Below are 21,724 nucleotides of genomic sequence, written 5' to 3'. Positions count from 1 at the left end.
AACAAGGAGTGGCAAGAGCCTAAGCTTGGGTATTCCCATGGCACCCCCAAGATAATCCAAGGACACCAAAGAGTCAAAGCTTGGGGATGCCCCGGAAGGCATCCCCTCTTTCGTCCACTTCCATCGGTAATTTACTTGGAGCTATATTTTTATTCACCAACATGATATGTGTTTTGCTTGGAGCGTCTTGTATTATTTGTGTCTTTGTGTTTTAGTGTGCCACAATCATCCTTGCTGTACACACCTTTTGAGATAGCCATACGTGAATTAAAATTTGATAGAATACTCTATGTGCTTCACTTATATCTTTTGAGCTATGTAGTTTTGCTCTATGTGCTTCACTTATATCTTTTGAGCATTATAGTTTTGCTCTATGTGCTTCACCTATATCTTTTGAGCTATGTAGTTTTGCTCTATGTGCTTCACTTATATCTTTTGAGCGTTATAATTTTGCTCTATGTGCTTCACTTAGATCTTTTAAGAGCACGATGGTGGATTTGTTTTAAAGAAACTATTGATCTCTCATGCTTCACTTAAATTATTTTGAGAGTCTCTTAATAGCATGGTAATTTGCTTAATAATAATATTCTTGGTATTCAAGATTTGTGAAACTTTCTTTTGAGTGCATTTAATATGAAGAAAAGATTGAAGCATGATAATTGTTTTGAGATATGGAGGTGATAATATTAGAGTCATGCTAGTTGAGTAGTTGTGAATTTAGAGAATACTTGTGTTAAAGTTTGTGATTCCCGTAGCATGCACGTATGGTGAACCGTTATGTGATGAAGTCGGAGCATGATTTATTTATTGATTGTCTTTCTTATGAGTGGCGGTCGGGGACGAGCGATGGTGTTTTCCTACCAATCTATCCCCCTAGGAGCATGAGCGTAATACTTTGCTTTGATAACTTCTAGATTTTTGCAATAAGTATATGAGTTCTTTATGACTAATGTTGAGTCCATGATTATATGCACTTTTTCCCATCCTTTCACCATTGCTAGCCTCTCTAATACCGCGCACTTTTCGCCGGTATCATACACCTACCATATACCTTCCTCAAAACAGCCACCATACCTACCTATCATGGCATTTCCATAGCCATTCCGAGATATATTGCCATGCAACTTTCCACCGTTCCGTCTATTATGGCACGCTCCATCATTGTCATATTGCTAGCATGATCATGTAGTTGACATCGTATTTGTGGCAAAGCCACCTTTCATAATTCTTTCATACATGTCACTCTTGATTCATTGCATATCCCGGTACACCGCCGGAGGCATTCATATAGAGTCATATTTTGTTCTAAGTATCGAGTTGTTGAGTTGTAAGAAAAATAAAAGTGTGATGATCATCATTTTTAGAGCATTGTCCCAAGTGAGTAAAGAATGATGGAGACTATGATTCCCCCATAAGTCGGGATGAGACTCCGGACGAAAAATAAAAAAAATAAAAAAGAGGCCATAAAAAAGAGAGAGAAAAAAGGCCCAAATAAAAAAAAGAAAAAAGAGAGAAAAATGAGAGAAAAAGAGAGAAGGGACAATGTTACTATCCTTTTACCACACTTGTGCTTCAAAGTAGCACCATGATCTTCATGATAGAGAGTCTCTCGTTATGTCACTTTCATATACTAGTGGGAATTTTACATTATATAACTTGGCTTGTATATTCCAATGATGGGCTTCCTCAAAATGCCCTAGGTATTCATGAGCAAGCAAGTTGGATGCACACCCACTTAGTTTCTTTTGGTGAGCTTTCATATACTTATAGCTCTAGTGCATCTGTTGCATGGCAATCCCTACTCACTCACATTGATATCTATTGATGGGCATCTCCATAGCCCGTTGATACGCCTAGTTGATGTGAGACTATCTTCCCCTCTTTTTGTCCTCTCCACAACCACCATTCTATTCCACATATAGTGCTATATCCATGGCTCACGCTCATGTATTGCGTGAAGATTGAAAAAGTTTTGAAAAAGTTAGAGTATGAAACAATTGCTTGGCTTGTCATCGGGGTTGTGCATGATTTAAATACTTTGTGTGGTGAAGATAGAGTATAGCCAGACTATATGATTTTGTAGGGATAACTTTCTTTGGCCATGTTATTTTGAGAAGACATAATTGCTTTGTTAGTATGCTTGAAGTATTATTATTTTTATGTCAATATAAACTTTTGTCTTGAATCTTTCGAATCTGAATATTCATATCACAGTTAAGAAGATTTGCATTGAAATTATGCCAAGTAGCACTCCGCATCAAAAATTCTCTTTTTATCATTTACCCACTCGAGGACGAGCAGGAATTAAGCTTGGGGATGCCTGATACGTCTCCAACGTATCTATAATTTTTGATTGCTCCATGCTATATTATATACTGTTTTGGACTATATTGGGCTTTATTTTCCACTTTTATATTATTTTTGGGACTAACCTATTAACCGGAGGCCCAACCCAGAATTGCTGTTTTTTTGCCTATTTCAGTGTTTTGAATAAACGGAATATCTAACGGAGTCCAAACAGAATAAACCTTTCTGGAACGTGATTTTCTTCCCGAATATGACCCAGGAGACTTGGACCCTACACCAAGGAAGCTTCGAGGTGGGCACGAGGTAGGGGGGCGCGCCCTACACCCCCAGGCACGCCCCCACCCTCGTGGGCCCACTGAAGCTCCACCAACGTACTTCTTCCTCCTATATATACCTACGTACCCCCAAACGAACAGAGAGGGAGCCAAAAACCTAATTCCACCGCCGCAACTTTCTGTATCCACGAGATCCCATCTTGGGGCCTATTCCGGAGCTCCGCCGGAGAGGGCCGTCATCACAGAGAGCTTCTACATCATCATAGCCTCTCTGATGAAGTGTGAGTAGTTTACCTCAGACCTTCGGGTCCATAGTTATTAGCTAGATGGCTTGTTCTCTCTTTTTGGATCTCAATACAAAGTTCTCCCCCTCTCTCGTGGAGATCTATTCGATGTAATCTTCTTCTTTCTGCGGTGTGTTTGTTGAGACCGATGAATTGTGGGTTTATGATCAAGTCTATCTATGAATAATATTTGAATCTTCTCTGAATTCTTTTATGTATGATTGGTTATCTTTGCAAGTCTCTTCGAATTATCCGTTTGGTTTGGCCAACTAGATTGGTAGTTCTTGCCATGGGAGAAGTGCTTAGCTTTGGGTTCGATCTTGCGGTGTCCTTTCCCAGTGACAGAAGGGGCAACAAGGCACGTATTGCATCGTTGCCATCGAGGATAACAAGATGGGGTTTATTTCATATTGCATGAATTTATCTCTCTACATCATGTCATCTTGCTTAAAGCATTACTCTGTTTTTAACTTAATACTCTAGATGCATGCTGGATAATGGTCGATGAGTGGAGTAATAGTAGTAGATGCAGAATCGTTTCGGTCTACTTGTCACGGACGTGATGCCTATATACATGATCATGCCTAGATATTCTCATAACTATGCTCAACTCAGTCAATTTCTCAACAGTAATTTGTTCACCCACCGTAGAATACTTATGCTCTTGAGAGAAGCCACTAGTGAAACCTATGGCCCCCGGGTCTAATCTCATCATATCAATCTCCACCACTATAATCTTGCTTTACTTTTTACTTTGCCTTTTACTTTTTACTTTGCATCTCTATACCAAAAATACCAAAAATATTATATCTATCAGATCTCACTCTCGTAAGTGACCGTGAAGGGATTGAAAACCCCTAATCGCGTTGGTTGCGAGTAGCTATCGTTTTGTGCAGGTACGAGGGACTTGAGCGTGGCCTCCTACTGGATTGATACCTTGGTTCTCAAAAACTGAGGGAAATACTTACGCTACTCTGCTGCATCATCCTTTCCTCTTCGGGGAAATCCAACGCAAGCTCAAGAGGTAGCAGGATGACAACATACATCTCATCAAAATATCGAACGAATACCAAATTCACATGACTACTTATAGCAAGACTTCTCCCATGTCCTCAGGAACAAACGTAACTACTCACAAAGCATATTCATGTTCATAATCAGAGGGGTATTAATATGCATAATGGATCTGGACATATGATCTTCCACCAAGTAAACTAACTAGCATCAACTACAAGGAGTAATCAACACTACTAGCAACCCACATGTACCAATCTGAGGTTTGGGTACAAAGATTGGATACAAGAGATGAACTAGGGTTTGAGATGAGATGGTGCTGGTGAAGATATTGATGGAGATTGACCCCCTCCCGATGAGAGGATCATTGGTGATGACGATGGTGATGATTTCCCCCTCCCGAAGAGAAGTTTCCCCGGCAGAACAGCTCTGCCGGAGCCCTAGATTGGTTCCGCCAAGGTTCCGCCTCGTGGCGGCGGAGTTTCTTCCCCAAAGCTTGCTTATTTTTTTTCTCAAACGAAAGACCTCATATAGCAGAAGATGGGCATCGGAGGGCCACCAGGGGGCCCATGAGGTAGGGGGCGCGCCCCCCACCCTCGTGGCCAGGGTGTGGGTCCCCCTTGGAACTTTCTTCGCTCAGTATTTTATATATATTCTGGAAATAACTTCCGTGAAGTTTCAGGACTGTTGGAGCTGTGCAGAATAGGTCTCTAATATTTGCTCCTTTTCCAACCCAGAATCCCAGCTGCCGGCATTCTCCCTCTTCATGTAAACCTTGTAAAATAAGAGAGAATATGCATAAGTATTATGACCTAATGTGTAATAACAACCCATAATGCAATTAATATCGATATAAAAGCATAATGCAAAAATGGACGTATCAACTCCCCCAAGCTTAGACCTCACTTGTCCTGAAGCGAAAGCTAAAATCGAAAAATATGTCCACATGTTTGGAGATAGAGGTGTCGACAAAATAAAATACAGACATGAGGGCATCATGATCATTCTTAGAAAATCAATATATATATATGTTGTCATATGATCTCTTATGCTAAAGTAACAATTCAATCACAATTTCAAGTATGAATCATATACTTCATTGAGAACCAACAAAAACTAATATCAGTCATGGAGACAATTGAAATTTATCATAACATAGGAAAGATTCGATATAAGAGCTTTTCAACAAGTCCACATACTCAACTATCATTTAGTCTTTCATAATTGCTAACACTCACGCAATATTTATGGGTACGGAGTTTTAATCGGACACAGAGAAAGATAGGGGCTTATAGTTTTGCCTCCCAACGTTTTACCTCAAGGGTAATGTCAACAATAATAGTTCATGGAAACTCACATCCAATTAGCTATATATATCAGGATCTTTCCAACACATTGTGCTTGCTAAAGGATAAAATGTAAAAAGGAAAAGTGAATATCACCATGACTCTTTGCATGAAGTATAAGATAAGAATAAAAGATAGGCCCTTCGCAGAGGGAAGCAGAGGTTGTCATGTGCTTTTATGGCTGGATGCACGAAATCTTAATGCAAAAGAACGTCACTTTATATTGTCACTTGTGATATGGACCTTTATTATGAAGTCCGTCGCTTTTATTTCTTCCATATCACAAGATCGTATAAAGCTTATTTTCTCCACATTAATAAGTCATACATATTCAGAGAGCAATTTTTATTGCTTGCACCGATGCCAACTTACTTGATGGATCTTACTCAGTCCATAGGTAGATATGGTGGACTCTCATGGCAAAATTGGGTTTAGGGATATTTGGAAGCACAAGTAGTATCTGTACTTGGTGCAAAGAAATTGACTAGCATGAGAGGGAAAGGTAAGCTCAACATGTTGGATGATCTATGACAATATAATTTATCTCAGATGCAAGAGAACATAACACATTACATTGTCTTCCTTGTCCAACATCAACTCTTTAGCATCTCATATTTAATGAGTGCTCACAATCATAAAAAAAATGTCCAAGATAGTATATTTATATGTGAACCTGTCTTTCTTTATTACTTCCTATTAATTGCAACGATGACCAAAACTATGTTTGTCAACTCTCAACAACTTTTATTCATCATACTCTTTATATGTAGGCTCATTACTCTCCATAAGATCCATATGATCTCTTTATTTCTTTTTATTTCTTCTCTTTTATTTTATTCCCTCAAGATTATAGCAAGATAATCAAGCCCTTGACTCAACACTAATCTTTACTATATATAGCTCACGGACTCGATTACATAGGAAGATCATAAAGCAAAACTCACAACTAGATCATACTAAAACTTTATTCTACTAGATCAAGATATTATCAAAAGGATCAAACTAAGAAAAACGGTAAAGATAAAAGTGATGGTGATACGATACCGGGGCACTCCCCCAAGCTGGGTAGTTGCCAAGGGGAGTGCCCAATTTGCGGACAATGCCCTTGAGTGCGATGATATGCTCCTTCAACAAAATATTTTCACTTGTGAGATACTTGTTTTGAATACGAGCTAACTCAATCATCTTGAAAGCCTCAATCTCCATTGGGGTAAAGAAATTGTGGTGAGGTGGAAGGATGTCTTCTTCTGCTACTGCCGGAACTTGGTCCCCCATGGCCTTCTTGATCCCATCATCCTTGCTGATCTCTCCGGGTTCTTCTCTCTTCAGCTCTATCTTCATTAGCCAAGCATCGTTACCCTCATTGTTGGAGGAGGAGGGAGACGACATGATGCTTGGTGTTGACAACCTTGTCAGAAAACAACTCGAAACAAGAACATGAGATTTTTGCATGATATGGTGATCAAAACCTTCGAGAGATTATATAATGAATTTTTACCGACCAAAAGAAGTATCGTGCAAGAAAACGGAGTCCGGAGAGCTCACGAGGTGCCCACGAGGAAGGGGGGCACGCCCAGGGGGGTAGGGCGCGCCCTCCACCCTCGTGGAAGCCTCGTGTCCTTTCCGGTCTGCTTCTTATTTTCCTATTTTCTTAAATATTCCAAAACAGAGAAAAATTGCCATTAGAACTATTTTGGAGTCCGTTTACTTACCGTACCACGTACCTATTCCTTTTCGGAGTCTGAAACGTTCCGGAAAGTATCTCTTATGTATTCCTCCGGGGTTACGGTTTCAATAATATTAGTTTCAACATTTATGGGATTACCTGAGATATAAAGTTTGATTCTTTGACCGTTCACCACCTTCGGATTTGTGCCTTCGAAGTTGTTGATTTTTATGGCACCGGAACGATAGACCTCCTCGATAACGTAAGGACCTTCCCATTTAGAGAGAAGTTTGCCTGCAAAAAATCTTAAACGAGAGTTGTATAGCAACACATAATCACCTACATTGAACTCACGTTTTTGTATCCTTTTATCATGCCATCTTTTAACCTTTTCTTTAAACAGCTTGGCATTTTCATAAGCCCGGGTTCTCCATTCATCAAGTGAGCTAATGTCAAAAAGCCTCTTCTCACCAGCAAGTTTGAAGTCATAGTTGAGCTCTTTAATAGCCCAATATGTCTTATGTTCTAATTCAAGAGGTAAGTGACATGCTTTACCATAAACCATTTTATACGGAGACATACCCATACAATTTGTATATGCAGTTCTATAAGCCCATAATGCATCATCAAGTTACTTGGACCAATTCTTTCTAGATCTATTAATAGTCTGTTGCAAAATTAATTTGAGCTCTTTGTTACTCAATTCTACTTGACCACTAGACTGCGGATGATATGCGGATGCAATTCTATGATTAACATCATACTTAGCAAGCATTTTACGAAAGGCACCATGAATAAAGTGTGAACCGCCATCAGTCATTAAATATCTAGGGACTCCAAACCTCGAAAAAATAACTTCTTTAAGCATCTTAATAGAGGTGTTATGACCAGCACTACTAGTTGGAATAGCTTCTGCCCACTTAGTAACATAATCAACAACAACTAAAATATGTGTATACCCATTGGAGGAAGGAAAAGGTCCCATATAATCAAAGCCCCAAACATCAAATGGTTCAATAACAAGTGAATAATTCATAGGCATTTCTTGACGTCTACTAATATTACCAATTATTTGACATTCATCACAAGATAAGACAAACTTACGGGCATCCTTTAAGAGAGTAGGCCAATAAAAACCGGATTGCAATACCTTATGTGCAGTTCTATCTCCAGCACGGTGTCCTCCATAAGCTTCGGAGTGACACTTACGTAGGATCTGTTCATGTTCATGCTCAGGTACACAACGTCTAATAACACCATCTACTCCTTCTTTATAAAGATGTGGGTCATCCCAAAAGTAATGCCTTAAATCATAGAAGAACTTTTTCTTTTGCTGGTATGTGCAACTAGGTGGTATAAATTTAGCAACAATGTAATTAGCATAATCAGCATACCATGGAGCAGTGCGAGAAGCATTTATGACAGCTAATTGTTCATCAGGAAAGCTATCATCAATAGGTAGTGGGTCATCAAGAACATTCTCTAACCTAGACAAGTTGTCTGCAACGGGATTCTCAGCTCCCTTTCTATCAATAATATGCAAATCAAATTCTTGCAGCAAGAGAACCCATCTAATAAGTCTAGGTTTAGCATCTTTCTTTTCCATAAGATATTTAATAGCAGCATGATCAGTGTGAATAGTTACTGTAGAATCAACAATATAAGGTCTGAACTTATCACAAGCAAATACAACTGCTAAAAATTCTTTTTCAGTAGTAGCATAATTTCTTTGGGCATTGTCTAGAGTTTTACTAGCATATTGAATAACATTTAATTTTTTATCAACTCTTTGTCCTAGAACAACACCTACAACATAGTCACTAGCATCACACATGATTTCAAATGGTAAATTCCAATCAGGTGGCTCAACAATAGGTGTAGAAATCAAGGCTTTCTTAAGTATTTCAAATGCTTATACACAATCATCATCAAAGACAAAAGGAATATCTTTTTGTAATAGGTTAGTCAGAGGCCGAGAAATTTTTGAGAAGTCCTTAATGAACCTCCTATAAAAACCGGCATGACCAAGGAAACTTCTTATACCTTTGATTTCCTTGGGACACGTCGTCTTTTCAATAACATCAACTTTAGCTTTGTCAACTTCAATACCTCTTTCAGAAATTTTATGCCCCAAGACAATACCTTCATTAACCATAGAGTGGCACTTCTCCCAATTCAAGACAAGGTTAGTTTCTTCACATCTCTGCAAAACTCGATCAAGGTTGCTCATGCAATCATCAAAAGAGGATCCATAAAAAGAGAAATCATCCATGAAAACTTCACAAATCTTTTCACAAAAGTCAGAGAATATAGACATCATGCATCTTTGAAAGGTAGCAGGTGCATTACATAAACCAAAAGGCATACGTCTATAAGCAAAGGTACCAAAAGGGCAAGTAAAAGTGGTATTTTCTTGATCCTCAGATGACACAAGTATATGAGAGAAACCAGAGTAACCATCTAAAAAGCAAAAATGTGCGTGTTTGGATAATCTTTCTAGCATTTGATTAATGAAAGGCAAGGGGAAATGATCTTTTTTAGTAGCTTTATTTAATTTGCGAAAATCAATTACCATCCTATAACCTATAATAATTCTTTGCAGAATCAATTCATCTTTATCATTAGGAACGACAGTAATACCTCCCTTCTTAGGGACACAATGGACAGGGCTTACCCACTAACTATCAACAACAAGATAAATTATACCTGCTTCAAGGAGCTATAATATTTCCTTTCTTTCCACTTCTTTCATCTTAGGATTTAGCCGTCGTTGGTGATCAATAACTGGTTTGGTGTCTTTCTCCAAATTTATTTTGTATTGACATAGAGTGGGACTGATGCCCTTAAGATCATCAAGAGTATATCCAATAGCAGCACGGTGCTTCTTCAGAGTTTTCAATAATCTCTCTTCTTCATGCTCTGAAAGGTTAGCACTAATAATAACAGGATATATCTTCTTTTCATCAAGATAAGCATATTTAAGAGTATCAGGCAATGGTTTAAGCTCAAACACGGGATCACCCTTGGGTGGAGGAGGATCCCCTAGGATTTCAACAGGCAAGTTGTGTTTCAGAATAGGTCCCTATTTAAAGAATACTTCATCTATTTCCCTTCTTTCATTCATGAACATATCATTTTCTTGGTCTAGCAAATATTGTTCTAAAGGATCAGTAGGAGGCACGACAATAGAAGCAAGACCAATAATTTCATCTTTACTAGGCAATTATTTATCATGGGGTTGTCTACGAAATTTAGCAAAATTAAACTCATGGGACATAGCCCCTAAACCAACATAAACAATATCCTTATTGCAGTCTATCTTAGCATTAACAGTATTCAAGAAGGGTCTACGAAATATAATGGGACAAAAGTCATCTTCTGGGGAACCGAGAACAAGAAAATCAGCAGGATATTTAACTTTCCCACATAAGACTTCAACATCTCTAACAATTCCAACTGGTGAAACAGTATCTCTATTGGCAAGCTTAATTGTAACATCAATCTCTTCTTTTTCAGAAGGTGCAATATCATGCCTATTTCTGTAACATCCCAAATTTTCAATTTGGAATGTTATACATTAGATCATCAATGCATATCATATTTTATTTTGCATTTTGGTTGATCCTAGAAATTCTACGCAACTCAATGACCCACGGAGAGAGTTGGGGATTTCGTTATTTTCATATTTGAGTTTTCTCAAATTTTGAGAATAGGATCATTTCATTTTATTTATTTTATCATTAATTATTTCTATTACAAAAATATGAGAGAGGGAATAAAATGACTTTCCCAAAATAAAGAAATATTGAGGATTTATTAATAAAATCAAATAAGATTTTATTTCAGAGTTTTTCGGTGTTTTATTTGAATTTAGGAAAAAACTGTGTTTTTCAAAATTGCATTTATGGCCCAAATAAATGTTCACCTTGTGCGGCTTGATTTTAGAAGCCCGTGAAAATTTATTTCGGAATTTTTGGAGTCCGTTTAGTATTTCTTTTTATTTTTCTTCCGAGCGAAATAATAAAAAACGAACCGACTTCGGGCCGTACCCCAGCGGGACACCGCCCGGGGGCAGCCTTTAAATAGCGCTGCCCCGAGCTGCCCCAGCCCATCAGCCCCTCCTCGATCCGCGCACGCCGTCGGAGCCGCCGCCGCCGACGATCCCGCCGCCCGAGGTTCGTCGCGCCTCATTTTCCGTGCCGAAAAAAAATTCGGCGTTCGTCGTTTTTCTTTTTCTTGGATTAAATCCGTGATTTTTCTGATCGCGATTCCTGATCCGATTTTCGTTTTAGTTTAACTTTTCACTCGTTTATCGGAATCAGGCGATTCAAGCGCGTAGAGTTTCGTCTCGAAACCCTCTATCCGTTTAACCAACTTAAACAAGTTTTTGTTACTATAAAATTTGCCCTAGATCCAGATTACTAGAACGAAGTTGTTTTCTTTCGCCGTTCGTCTTTCGTTGCTTTGTTCGATTTGATTCTTTTTGCCAACCGGAGTTCTTAAGTTCAACCTTCTGGTTATATCTCTTATTTGAGTTTTACCTGTGCATTAGATGAGTACTTATTGTATGCTTGTTTGTTTGTCTGCGATAGAGTACTCGGAGTGCGCTGCCTGTTACTTCGAATCGTTAGGTTTCGCGGATCATCAGCAAGGCAAGTAACACTTTGATCATACCTTTTCTACTATCCAGTTTTATTGCATTAGATCAATCCTCACACATTGCATGATTAGGATCTAATTAAATTGTGGGATGGGAAGTAGATGAGGTAGTACCTATTACCTGTTATTATCAAACCTTTGGGAGTTACTTCTACGTTTGCTTATTATGCCATGCTATGCTAGTAGACGTGGATTGGGTGAGTGATATCCATGACAGATGTGAGATTGTTAATTAATGGTTTATCTAAGGTGGCAACTTAAACACACTTCTGGGTGGATTGAGGCACCTGGGTATTCCAGGACTTGCCTGTTTTCTTTTGGACTGCCACCCAGGCTCAAAGGGATCATGAGACTATTCATACTAGAAACTTCTGTGTGCAGCCACAAGCTATTATGGGCTCTAGCATAGTTGACTAAGTTGTGCGAACTCTTATAGTGGTAGACTAGCAGATGTAGGGGATGTAGGTGGTACGGTCTACCCGATCGTAAGGTGCTAGCGCTTCTGAAAGACTATGTCTCGGTCATCCGTCTTCTCAAACACCATGTAGTGCGAGAAACCAAACGGAGGTGATCGAGTCTTGTGGGGAAAAATGCGCAAACCTCTGCAGAGTGTAATAAACTAATCATGGTTAGCCGTGTCCCCGGTTATGGACATCTTGAGTATCTAGTACTTGGATTTTCATGTGAATCTCAACATGTTACTCTAAATTAATTTTGTTGGGTTATGTTTAATGATGATGCTTAATTGGGATTGAGAATGCTGTCAACCATTCTCAATGTTTAACAACCACCATGTTAGTTAAATAAATTTATTCCTTTGTAGTAGGGAAAATTGGCTTTACGCAAAACTGTAACCATAGATCTTTCCACCAGCCAAATATGCATATAGTATAGCTGTTTCATTCCATTACTCTCTATGTGTTACATTGCCAGCATATTCCATGTGCTGACCCATTTTCGGGCTGCAACGTTAATGTTGCAAACTTTTCAGACGTCGATTAAGGAGTTTTTAGGTCATGGTTCTATACTCAGTGATGCCGTTGGAGTTAATGGACTTACTTATCTTCCAAGCCTTCCGCTGTTATCGTTATTAGATGGCCTTAAGCCATATTTATTGTAATAAGTTCTCTTTTGAGACACTCGATGTAATAAGTGTGTGATTGCTACTCTGCTATAAATCCTCCGAGTACTGTGTGGTGTCAGCATTACTGATCCAGGGATGACACCGGAGCACAGAGATCAGACTGTTTGAGGTCTGGTCGCTACAGAGATGGTATCAGAGCACACGCTGACTGTAGGACACGACCACTAAGCTAAAGTCCTAGATCACTATTCACTCTCTTCTCGTCTGACCTCTCATCTTTTCTACTCTTTAGGATGGCGGATGCAAGGAACAAGTTCACACAACCGGATGAAGATACACCCTTTGGACGTCACTTGAAGGAAGTCACTAGATACCTGAACATAGGAGTACCAAGTTTCACCGGAACCTACAACGCCACTTTACCTGAAGAAGAGCGCTGGATGATTCAAGTTCAAGTTCCAGGAAGGACATTCATGCCAGTCACTGAGACCATAGAGTTTTCTTTTGATGCACCAACTTGGAGTCTAGGAAAGAGCATGGCAGCTCACATCGCCATGGGACGCATTGGAGAAGTCTACCGCAAGGATCTCAAGGATACTATCTACCAGATTTGTGGGTGCCGAGATGAACACTGGGAGATGATCAACACTAGGAAGGATAGATCAATCACAGCTTTTATCCAGGAGCTAAACCAGCACATTCGACGATAGGAGAACCAGATGTGCGCCGACATGATAGACCTGAAGAAGGCAAAGACTAGAATCAAGGAACTGGAGGAAGAACTCAAGGCTACACGTGAAGATTATGAAGAGGAAATTGAAGTATTGGTGGAGAAGAATGACGACCTGATCAAGAAGATTGGGATATTTATGGGAGACCCTATGCCAGTAGATGAAGACGAAGAACCTTAGGAGATTAGCCCGGAAGACTACATCATCATCGACGGCACCGACTCGGAAGCAGATAATAGCGATGATGACTATGTTGATGAAGCTGGAGCAGATATCATGGAGTCAACGACCGTAGAATATTTCTAGTAGACCACCTCATTAGTAGTAGTAGTCCACCATGTAAATATAGTAGTCCGAGCACTTTTGTGATAGTTAGATCGATTGTATGCCCTTGTTTGATTGATTGAAGTGAATTGTTTGTTTTGCCTCATGTGCATATGGGTAGTGTTTTGTCTTTAGACCCCCTCTATTCTTATATCTCATCTTTCCTAAACCCTCAGATGCCTCCGAGACGTGACCCCGGATTTGCCTTTCCACCGGAGCTCACCCAGTTGATCCAGCAGCAGAACACATTGATGCAGTTACTAGTCCAGAATCAGAATCAGGGGAACAACAACAACAACCCACCACCACCTGTTGACCACTTAGCCCGTTTTCTTAGGCTGAATCCGCCGGTGTTTTCCAGTAGCACCGAGCCAATAGTAGCAGATGATTGGCTCCGCAAGACAGCTAGGGAGTTGACTACAGCAGGATGCACAGATGCGGAGAAGGTGAAGTTTGCCGCACATCAGTTAGAAGGACCCGCAACATCATGGTGGGAGAATTTCACAACCACTTTCCCTATCGACACTGTCACATGGGACCAGTTTCAGCAGGCTTTTCATACTGCACACGTTTCAGCAGGAGCTATGGCCATGAAGAAGCGTGAGTTTCACAACTTGCGCCAAGGAGGACGGACAGTTGGCTAGTATGTGGAGGAATTTAGTAAGCTAGCATGTTATGCCCCAGATGACGTCGCTACGGATGCAGCTAAGCAGGAGAAGTTTCTAGAAGGACTGAATGATGAGTTGAGCATGCAGTTGATGGTAGCAACCTTCAACAACTACCAGGAGTTGGTAGATCGTGCTCTTATGATTGAAGGGAAGCAGCAGTAGATTGAGAATCGCAAGAGGAAGTATGGACAAGGAAAGTACAATTCAGGAGCTCAGCAGAAGCCATGTTTTACCCCTAGACCGGGAGGACATTTTCAGCATACCCATGGAGGAGGTAGCTCGCACAATCACAATGGCACCACGAATGGTAATAGCAATGGAGGAAGCAACGGCCAGGAGCACACCAACCCCTCAACCCCAGCCAAGAAGGACTTGAGCCAAGTCACTTGCTTTAAGTGTTCGAAGACAGGACATTATGCAAATGAATGTCCTGAATTGCAAAATGGAAATAGCAATGGAAGTTCTGGGAAGAAGCCGAACCCTTTTAATAGGGGACAGGTGAACCACGTTAGCGTGGAGGAGGTTGAAGCTCAGCCCGATGTAGTAATAGGTAAGTTTTTGGTTAAGTCATTTACTGCACTCGTTCTTTTTGATACTGGCGCATCGCATTCATACATCTCAAGGGGATTTGTGGATAAGTATAACCTACCAACCCAAGCCCTTAGGTCACCCATGTTAGTAACTTCGCCCGGAGTAGAGTATGTGGCTAGTCTATGGTGTGATCGGTTACCATTAAGGATTGGTAACTATGTTTTTCCCTCAGACCTAATAGTATTGGAATCTCAAGGATTGGATGTGATATTAGGCATGGATTGGTTATCAAAGTATGAAGGGAATATTGAATGTGCTAGTAAGTCAATTTTGCTTACCACACCAGAAGGGAGAAGGATCAAGTATGTATCCCGGCATGTGCCAAAGAGGACTCAAGTAAATTGCCTAACAGGAGTTGTGCAGGAGGAAGTACCAGTGGTAAGGGATTTTCCTGATGTATTTCCAGAGGAGTTGCCAGGCATGCCACCGGATAGACATATTGAGTTTTTGATTGAGCTATTGCCAGGCACAGGGCCAATATCAAAGAGACCATATAGGATGCCAGCAAAGGATTTGGTGGAAATTAAGAAGCAGATTAAGGAGTTACTGGATAAAGGATATATTCGCCCAAGTTCTTCGCCTTGGGGATCGCCAGTACTACTAGTGGAGAAGAAGGATGGATCGTTAAGGATGGTTGTTGATTATCGATGATTGAATGAAGTAACGATCAAGAACAAGTACCCACTACCAATGATCAACGATCTGTTTGATCGATTGCAAGGAGCTAAGGTATTTTCCAAGATCGATCTGCGATCAGGATACCACCAGTTGAAGATTCGAGAATAGGATATTCCTAAGATAGCTTTTACCACCAGGTATGGGCTGTATGAATATACCGTTATGTCATTTGGTCTGACTAACGCACCTGCCTATTTTATGAACATGATGAAGAAAGTGTTTATGGAGTTTTTGGATAAGTTCGTCGTAGTGTTCATTGATGATATCCTGGTTTATTCGAAGAATGAAGAGGAAACATAAGGAGCATTTGCGTTTGGTACTTGGAAAGCTCAGAGAACATCAATTATATGCCAAGTTCAGCAAATGTGAGTTTTGGTTGAAGGAAGTAGGATTCCTCGGACATGTTATATCTGGAGAAGGTATAGCAGTAGATCCCGCTAAAGTTGAAACAGTGACCAAGTGGGAAGCCCCAACAACAGTTGGAGAGATCCGGAGTTTGCTTGGACTCGCAGGATACTACCAGATATTTATTGAGAATTTCTCAAAGATTGCGAAGCCTATGACTGAGTTGTTGAAGAAGGATACCAAGTTCATATGGACAGAGGAGTGTGAGGCTAGTTTCCAGGAGTTGAAGAAACGTTTGGTTACCTCACCAGTGTTGATTTTACCAGACCAGACCAAGGATTATGAGGTGTATTGCGACGCTTCACGTCGAGGACTTGGAGCAGTGCTTATGTAGGAAGGGAGAGTTGTTTCTTATGCCGTAAGACAACTGAAGCCTCATGAGTTGAATTATGCTACGCATGATTTGGAGTTAGCTGCCGTAGTGCATGCTTTGAAAACATGGAGACATTTTCTCATTGGAAACCATTGTGAGGTGTACACGGATCATAAGAGTTTGAAGTACATCTTCACACAAAAGGAGTTGAATCTCAGACAAAGGATATGGTTGGAGCTTATCAAGGATTATGATATGAAATTGCATTATCATCCTGGAAAGGCTAATGTAGTAGCAGACGCATTAAGCCGCAAGAGCCATGTCAATACGTTAATGACGGGAGAAATACCCAGGGAGTTAGCTGAAAATCTTCGTGAACTATGTTTGGAAATAGTTCCAAGAGGCTATGTAGCAGCATTGGAGATTCAGTCAACCTTGATGGATAAAATCAGGGAAGCTCAGAAAGCTGACAAAGAGATTGCCGCTATAAAGGAGAAACTGAGCAAAGGAAAGGCTAAAGGATTTCATGAGGATGAGCACGACACCCTATGGTTTGAAGACCGCGTTTATGTGCCCAATGACCCGGAGATCAGGAAGTTGATTTTGCAAGAGGCACACGACTCACCGTATTCAATTCACCCAGGAAATACCAAGATGTATCTGGATTTGAGGGATATTTTCTGGTGGACCAGAATGAAGAAGGATATAGCGGAGTATGTAGCAGTTTGTGATGTATGTCAGAGAGTAAAGGCAGAGCATCAGAAGCCAGCAGGATTGTTACAACCATTGCCGATACCCGAATGGAAGTGGGATAAGCTAGGCATGGATTTTATCACGGGATTGCCCAGGACTCGTTCAGGCTATGACTCGATTTGGGTTGTAGTTGATCGATTGACGAAAGTAGCTCATTTCATCCTAGTAAAGACCACTTACACCAGTGCTAAGTTGGCAAAGATATACATGACCAGGATCGTATGTTTGCATGGAGTTCCAAGGAGTATCGTATCGGATAGAGGAACCCAGTTTACCTCAAAGTTCTGGAAGCAGTTGCACGAAACTTTGGGAACCAGGCTAGAATTCAGTACAACTTTTCATCCACAGACAGATGGACAGACCGAGAGAGTCAATCAGATTTTTGGAGGATATGCTGAGAGCTTGTGCGCTAGATTATGGATCTAGTTGGGAAGATAATTTGCCATATGCAGAGTTCTCTTACAACAACAGTTATCAAACCAGTCTAAAGATGGCCCCTTTCGAAGCCTTGTACGGAAGGAGGTGCAGAACACCGTTGTCATGGGACGAAGTTGGAGACCGCCAGTTGTTTGGTCCCGACTTGATTAAAGAGTCTGAACAGAAGGTGAAGTTGATTCGTAATAGGCTCAAGGTAGCCCAGTCCAGACAGAAGAGTTATGCAGATTCTAAACGCAAGGAGACAGTTTACGAAGTTGGAGATAGAGCTTATCTTCGAGTATCTCCACTTCGGGGAACAAAGCATTTTGGAGTTAAAGGGAAGTTAGCGCCACGATTTGTAGGACCATACCGATTTTTGGAGCGTATGGGAGAAGTGGCCTACAACTTGGAATTGCCCGAAGGATTGTCAGGAGCACATGATGTGTTCCACGTTTCTCAGTTAAAGAAATGTCACGCGGAGATGGCTGGCATACCGTTGAGAGATACAGTGCCTTTGGAAACTATTCAGTTGGATAACGATTTGACCTACGAGGAGAAACCAATTAAGATTCTTGAGTTTGCCAACTGAGTTAACCGCAACAAGGTTATCAAGTTTTGCAAAGTTCAGTGGAGCCACCACACAGAGGATGAAGCCACCTGGGAGCGAGAGGAAGATTTTCTCAAAGACCACCCTCACCTATTTTCTAGCCAACCCGAATCTCGAGGGAGAGATTCATCTTAAGGGGGGTAGGTATGTAACATCCCAAATTTTCAATTTGGAATGTTATACATTAGATCATCAATGCATATCATATTTTATTTTGCATTTTGGTTGATCCTAGAAATTCTACGCAACTCAATGACCCACGGAGAGAGTTGGGGATTTCATTATTTTCATATTTGAGTTTTCTCAAATTTTGAGAATAGGATCATTTGATTTTATTTATTTTATCATCAATTATTTCTATTACAAAAATATGAGAGCGGGAATAAAATGACTTTCCCAAAATAAAGAAATATTGAGGATTTAATAATAAAATCAAATAAGATTTTATTTCGGAGTTTTTTGGTGTTTTATTTGAATTTAGGAAAAAAGTGCGTTTTTCAAAATTGCATTTAGGGCCCAAATAAATGTTCACCTTGTGCGGCTTGATTTTAGAAGCCCGTGAATTTTTTTTGGAATTTTTGGAGTCCGTTTAGTATTTCTTTTGATTTTTCTTCCGAGCGGAATAATTAAAAAAAAACGAACCGACTTCGGGCCGTACCCGAGCGGGACACCGCCCGGGGGCAGCCTTTAAATAGCGCCGCCCCGAGCCGCCCCAGCCCATCAGCCCTGCCTCGTTCCGCGCGCGCCGCCGCCGACGATCCCGCCGCCCGAGGTTCGTCGCGCCTTGTTTTTCGTGTGAAAAAAATTGGTGTTCGTCGTTTTTCTTTTTCTCAGATTGAATCCGCGATTTTTCTGATCGCGATTCCTGATCCGATTTTCGTTTTAGTTTAACTTTTCACTCGTTTATCGGAATTAGGCGATTCAAGCGCCTAGAGTTTCGTCTCGAAACCCTCTATCCGTTTAACCAACTTAAACAAGTTTTTGTTACTGTAAAATTTTCCCTAGATCCAGATTACTAGAACGAAGTTGTTTTCTTTCGCCGTTCGTCTTTCGTTGCTTCGTTCGATTTGATTCTTTTTGCCAACCGGAGTTCTTAAGTTGAACCTTCTGGTTAGATCTCTTATTTGAGTTTTACATGTGCATTAGATGAGTACTTATTGTATGCTTGTTTGTTTGTCTGTGATAGAGTACCCGGAGTGCGCCGCCTGTTACTTCGAATCGTTAGGTTTCGCGGATCATCAGCAAGGCAAGTAACACTTTGATCATACCTTTTCTACTACCCAGTTTTATTGCATTAGATCAATCCTCACACATTGCATGATTAGGGTCTAACTAAATTGTGGGATGGGAAGTAGATGAGGTAGTACCTATTACCTGTTATTATCAAACCTTTGGGAGTTACTTCTACGTTTGCTTATTATGCCATGCTATGCTAGTAGACGTGGATTGGGTGAGTGATATCCATGACAGATGTGAGATTGTTAATTAATGGTTTATCTAAGGTGGCAACTTAAACACACATCTGGGTGGATTGAGGCACCTGGGTATTCCAGGACTTGCCTGTTTTCTTTTGGACCGCCACCCAGGCTCAAAGGGATCATGAGACTATTCATACTAGAAACTTCCGTGTGCAGCCACAAGCTATTATGGGCTCTAGCATAGTTGACTAAGTTGTGCGAACTCTTATAGTGGTAGACTAGCAGATGTAGGGGATGTAGGTGGTACGGTCTACCCGATCGTAAGGTGCTAGCGCTTATGAAAGACTATGTCTCGGTCATCCGTCTTCTCAAACACCATGTAGTGCGAGCAACCAAACGGAGGCGATCGAGCTTGTGGGGAAAAGTGCGCAAACCTCTGCAAAGTGTAATAAACTAATCATGGTTAGCCATGTCCCCGGTTATGGACATCTTGAGTATCTAGTACTTGGATTTTCATGTGAATCTCAACATGTTACTCTAAATTAATTTTGTTGGGTTATGTTTAATGATGATGCTTAATTGGGATTGAGAATGCTGTCAACCATTCTCAATGTTTAACAACCACCATGTTAGTTAAATAAATTTATTCCTTTGTAGAAGGGAAAAATTGGCTTTACGCAAAACTATAACCATAGAGCTTTCCACCAGCCAAATATGCATATAGTATAGCTGTTTCATTCCATTACTCTCTGTGTGTTACATTGCCAGCATATTCCATGTGCTGACCCGTTTTCGGGCTGCAACGTTAATGTTGCAAACTTTTTAGACGTCGATTAAGGAGTTTTTAGGTCGTGGTTCTATACTCAGTGATGCCGTTGGAGTTGATGGACTCACTTATCTTCCAAGCCTTCCGCTGTTATCGTTATTAGATGGCCTTAAGCCATATTTATTGTAATAAGTTCTCTTTTGAGAAACTCGATGTAATAAGTGTGTGATTGCTACTCTGCTATAAATCCTCCGAGTACTGTGTGGTGTCAGCATTACTGATCCAGGGATGACACCGGAGCACTGAGATCAGACTGTTTGAGGTCTGGTCGCTACAATTTCTTGGTATAAGGAATGAGGTATTGCACTTGCACTAGCACCCATATCACATAAGCCATGATAGCAATGATCTCCTATTTTAACAGAAATAACAGGCATGCCTACAACATGTCTATATTTATTTTTAGCATTAGGTCTAGCAATTCTAGCAGCTTCATCGCAGAAGTAAATAACATGCCCATCAATATTATCGGCCAAGAGATCTTTAACCATAGAAATCTTAGGTTCAACTTTAATTTGCTCAGGGGGTTTAGGTGTCTTAATATTACTTTTTTAACCACAGTTGAAACTTTAGCATGATCCTTTATTCTAACAGGGAAAGGTGGCTTCTCAATGTAAGCAGCAAGAACAATAGGATCATCATAAGTGATAGTCTTTTCTTCAACTTTAATAGGTGCAACTACTTTTACTTCAATGGGAGGACTATATTTAAACCACTTCTCCTTAGGGAGATCAACATGAGTAGCAAAGGATTCACAGAAAGAAGCTACTATCTCAGAGTCAAGTCCATATTTAGTGCTAAATTCACGGAAAGCATCGGTATCCATAAAATATTTAACACAATCAAACTTAGGTGTTATACCTGAGTCCTTACCTTCGTCGAGGTCCCAATCTTCAGAGTTGCATTTAATTCTTTCCAATAAATCCCATTTGAATTCAATAGTCTTCATCATAAAAGATCCAGTACAAGAAGTATTGAGCATGGAGCGATTACTGAGAGAAAGCCGAGCATAATTTTTTTGAATAATCATTTCTCTTGAGAGCTGATGATTGGGGCATGAATATAACATTTACTTAAGCCTCCCCCAAGCTTGAGCGATGCTTTCTCCTTCGCGAGGCCAAAATTATATATATAATTACGATCACGATGAACATGATGCATAGGATAAAACTTCTGATGAAATTCCAATTTCAATCGCTTGTAGTCCCATGATCTCATATCATCACATAGCCTATACCATGTCAGTGCCTCTCCCTTCAAAGATAAAGGGAAGACCTTCTTCTTGATAACACCATCGGGCATACCTGCAAGCTTAAATAATCCACAAACTTCATCCAGATAGATTAAGTGTAAATCGG

The sequence above is a fragment of the Triticum urartu genome, chromosome 7A (assembly GCF_056163025.1).
Source record: "Triticum urartu cultivar PI428250 chromosome 7A, HENAU_Tu73, whole genome shotgun sequence".
Lineage (NCBI taxonomy): Eukaryota > Viridiplantae > Streptophyta > Magnoliopsida > Poales > Poaceae > Triticum > Triticum urartu.
Note: the sequence above shows the minus strand (reverse complement) of the source record.